The sequence below is a fragment of the Littorina saxatilis genome, linkage group LG3 (genome assembly GCF_037325665.1).
Source record: "Littorina saxatilis isolate snail1 linkage group LG3, US_GU_Lsax_2.0, whole genome shotgun sequence".
NCBI lineage: Eukaryota > Metazoa > Mollusca > Gastropoda > Littorinimorpha > Littorinidae > Littorina > Littorina saxatilis.
Window position 1 is genome coordinate 68,465,041 of NC_090247.1, and position 4,804 is coordinate 68,469,844.

The 4,804-nt window shown below is 36.5% G+C and overlaps 1 long non-coding RNA gene across 1 annotated transcript; it reads right to left on the reverse strand.

Moving 5' to 3' along the window:
- Nucleotides 1-1,363: 1,363 nt before the first annotated feature.
- Nucleotides 1,364-3,530, reverse strand: LOC138963083 (uncharacterized). The gene is made up of 3 exons (XR_011454705.1): nucleotides 2,740-3,530; nucleotides 1,902-1,994; nucleotides 1,364-1,657 (listed from the first exon to the last, which is right to left on the reverse strand). It is a non-coding gene; the product is annotated as an uncharacterized lncRNA (long non-coding RNA).
- Nucleotides 3,531-4,804: the final 1,274 nt, after the last annotated feature.

Below are 4,804 nucleotides of genomic sequence, written 5' to 3' on the forward strand. Positions count from 1 at the left end.
CCAGAATAGGTGGCACTCCACCTGCATTAAACAGAAAGAAGAGGAGTTCTTTCTGTAAGAAGTAAGCGCTTTGTATCAAGCCAGTCTAAGTGACAAATGAACAAAAAAAAAACAAAAAAAACGCCAAATCCCCTATAAAGACCCTGAATCAAAACCAGAGTTGAGGGGGAAGCCCATAAGTATCTCAAGGATACCCTTACAGTAGACATCCGTGTAATTCGAATGTAAGAAAGCAAAAACGCCTTCTTGCCAGCCTTAAGAGGTCTGGAACCCAGATTGCGACGACCCGTACTGTGCGACCAACCGGCCGCCAGAACGATCTATGAAGACGACCCTGTGAAAACGAGGGTATAGAGCCAAAAGCTAAAGTAGATAACAGCCAGCCTGAAGCTTTTCGTTTGGAAACAAACAACAGCTAAGGCCTGCCTTGCGCCTTCTTTTACCGTGAGCGTCTCTTTGATAGATAAAAGCCCGTGTGCCTAGAAGCGGCCTCAAAAAGAGACCTTTCAAACAAGAGAGAGAATAAAAGCAAGTTTTGCTCGAAAGTGCCGATCACAAAGAACCGAAGCCACAATCTACCCGAGCTAGGAGATCTTGATCTTACAGACAGTTTCTCCTAGCTATCAAAATCCAGATGGATGTTTGCCAAACCCGAGGGCGGTTCCGTAGAACCTAAGTTCTTAAGCTTGGAGATAACCGAAGCCTACAGAAAGCGCTCCGCGAGTGACACGCTACTTGAGCGTAAGACACAAAATAAAGCAACACCGCCGCAGGTATAAGTCGAACGTAGTCCACAAAGATAGTGGAGACAAAGGCAACTCGCTTGTGAAAAAATCCACAAGTACACAAAGACCCCGCCAGAGGATCTTTCTTTCTTTCTTTCTTTAATGGATGTTTAACGTCATTTTCAACCATTCAAGGTTATATCGTGACTGGCCAGAGGATCTAAGAACTTAACACTCAAAGATTCTCCTCAGAAGGCTCAAATCAACTATAAAATGCCGCGAACAGCGACACAGCTGAAGTCCCCGGCGAAACGTTGTTCAAGAACTTTTTTTTATTCAAGAATATTCTAGAATGTTCTAGAATGTTCTAGAATTTTTCAACTGGCATTATTCTAGAATTTTTTGGCTTGTAGAATATTCTAGAATATCGAACAAAATTCAAGAACAGCAACAATGTTCTAGAATATTTTTTTTCAAGAATGATCTTATTCAAGAACATTCTTCTTCAAAGTTCAAGAACTGTGATCCCTTATTTTTAAAACACTTTTAATTTAATTTTGTGTTCTCCACTTATAGTTTTGGTTGTGTTTGCTACACATTCGAATTATGCTACAAAATAAAGCCAAACAAACACTTGGTTCATTCTTCAAATGTTATATTGTCACAAAGAAGTGAAATAGATGACAAGTCGATCTTGGGCTAACAATGTTCACAAGCAGAATGTGTCTTCAACATTTGTCATCACTTTTCTGAACTACTGGAACTGCATGGATGCGGTACCGCTTCTAGGAAAGGTCACTGTCACCAGCATCCCTTGTTGGATGATTCCCTTGGCCAACTTCACTGTCAGTCTGTGGCAGGGCATGGTGGATTTGATTCAAAAGAAGGCTCAGTATCAGCTTGAAGCTTTGCAACATTGTGTCCTGTAAAGCCTGAAACACAATGCCTACAGTTTACAAAAAATCATTCATTCAAAAACTTGGAAAAAGGAACAAAAATGAAGAGGTAAATGTCCGCAGTGTGTTCTTTTTGGTATGTAAATATGGTATATTATTGATGAAAACACATTTTCATCTGAAATAAGCCATTTTTCTCTGAGACGTTTTGCCCATTAATTGATTTAATTCATTCACTGGCTGATTAATTACTTTCACAGTTCGTTGACAGGACTCTTACCTTTTCCTCCAGTGGTATTTTATTTATGATGTGCTTCATGGTACTTCCAGTGAGAATTCATCCAGATATCTTCTTCACCCCTCTTTCCTGGACCTAGTAAATAAACAAAAAAAGGTTTTAACAAAGAATAAACTCAAACATAAGACATTCCAAAGATCATCATCATAACTAGAGTGAATGTGAACAGAAAACTTACAAACGTATTGCTTGTCATTAATGTCATTCAATCAATCAATCAAACCAATTTTGATGCAATGGTTAATGTTACCTTTTTACATAAATGTACATAATTCTATCAATACACTTTCGGAATATTTGTTATAATCGTCATTGTTGTAAATACCCACAGGCATGTTTACAATTTGAAGCACTTTTTTCAATTTCATTTTCAGAAACCTGTTTTTAATTTTGACCAAACCAGTCAGTTTGCTCGCGGCAAATGTATACCAAATCTGTGAGTTCCAAACCTCAAACAAATTCAGCAGAAGTTACAGTCTATAATTTATACTTTGAAACCAACAGGTTTCGTTTATTCTGTCCAACAGTGCCAGCAGAACGCAAATCACGGCAGACTTTCTGTTTGCAAACAGACGACACAATGACACACTGACACAGAAAGGCGGCCGTTAAACCCAACAATCAAATCATCACATGATTAAACAGTACTTTTGCTTAAAATGTAGTTAAGTTTTATACATCTGCCATTTCTCATGTGTCAGATCGAAGAAGAAACTTTTAAAATTGAAGGCTGGTTTCGATTTCACAGTCACACAGTGACACACATGTTTACATCTGTACCACGTGTTGAATAAAACAAGCAAAAACAAAACATACTTACTGAGTTCATGGAAATGATGCATGGATCAATGTTGTTTTGCTTTGATGCAAAAGTGCTTCAACAAAGACAACAGAGAAAAGGTTTCTAGCTGCAGCAGTTCGTTCAAAAGAGTCCCCTTTCCTCATGGTGTATTTACAGAGCGTCGCCATTTTGCTTTTAAGGGAAGTAACTCCGGTGGACAAACTCTGGCACCGGAAGCTAAGAAACCAGGCGCCAAATTCTTTGGAAGCACGTTGTTAGAACTGAGAAAGATTTTGTAATCTCCATTTATCTGAAAAAATGGCATGCCACCGATTTGTCAACTTGTTAGGCATGAAGAAATGCTGTATTCTTCATCCCAAACAAGAGTTTGAACTTGGAGGTGCCAGACACAAAAATAACAGATGAGTGAAACTGAAAGCACCATGGGTGAAACTAAGAGCAGCGATCTCACTTGAGTGGCAACAAGCTGTATCCTGATTTTCTCAGGAAAAACAAAGGTAGGTGTTTTAATTTTATAAAAATTCTTTTATGTTTGATATTGTTGTTTGTTTTAGGTGACATATAGATATATATCTAGGATCTAGGTTTAGGTTTTTATTTTTTATTTTTTTTACAATAAGTGAATAACAATTAAATGCTTTCTCTCTTGTTTGCAAGATTTTAAGTGAAATCAGTTGAGTTAGACCTGTAGGATTTGTTTATTTTGAACTATCATTTGTTTTGGTAGGATTGCATGACTTTTTACTCAAGCCCTTTCAAACCTATTCTTTTCAGTCTCTGTGTAACTGTAAGTGTAATTTGCACATGTATCATTCATTGATTGTAATATATATATGTGTCTGACAGTGATACTAATAGTCAATCAGCAAGCCGGCACTAAATTGTTTTATTTTTTTCAAATAATTGTCTTCTGAGTATTAGCTAGTCAATTACAAGACTTTACAGGAGACTGGGTTTGGTCAGGAACATATATTTATACTTATAGAAATTCCTGCATGAACAAAGATGATTACTATTAGTATTATTTGTAAACAGTTCAGTATTTACCCCTTATTAGTAAATATAAATATATATATTCAAACTTGAGCATTTATAATTATATATATAATGGTTGTTCTAATTTGATCACTTCTCATTTTTACAGATGCTGCATCAAAAGGCAACAAGCTGCAAACCATTAACCCATCAACATCTTGTCAGAGAGTGCATTAGTCTTTTCAAGAGCTTCAAGAGGTGCTCAAGCCTGAGTCAAGGCCATGGGAATAGTGATGCAAGAAGAGATTTACTCAGGTAATTAAGTGAAGGCAATCAACATTTATTGATTTAAACCTTTGTCACAACAAAATTTGGGATAATTAAATGAAAGCACAAAACATGATGAATGAATTATTCCTAAACTGAAGAAAAAAATGGCTTGGAATCGCAACAAAAAGTCTCTTTGAAAATTAAATTAGTTAAATACTGTAATTTCTTTCATTCCTGGCCCGTTGCATGTCAGTCCCCAAAAACTCTCTGGATGGCATTTCTGGAAATGAAGCTAACTAAAGTTATCATTTAGTTGTTTAAATACTTTTATGAATGGTGACTTATTTGATAAAAACATTGACATGGAACCCTTGATTTGACAAAATTCACATAACATTTTTCGATTTTGTAACCATCATTTCTTGAACAGTTAATGTTCTCAGCATCCAGGCGACTGATACATACTGTCATACATTTGGTGTGGATAGAATCTGCATGAAGAATACTTCATAACTGTATTGTTTATTTTGTAGTCATTTTAAAGCGGAACAAAATACATAGTAATAAAAGTATCCAGAACAGGAATTTTGCATTTGGACACCTTGACAGATTCCTGACCATATTGTTGACTCTTTAAGCATGATGAAAAAAAGCACAACAAAGAAACATTTAGACATTTAAAATTGTATTTTCATTGCACTTTACAGGGCATCCGCAACCTGCAAAGCATCGGCTCCAGTATTCAGACTGCACCCGGTGTGACCAGTGGAAAGGTTCTTCGCCAAATGAATAACCATCACCGATTTATCATCCTTCGAGTAGTTAAATTACATGTGAT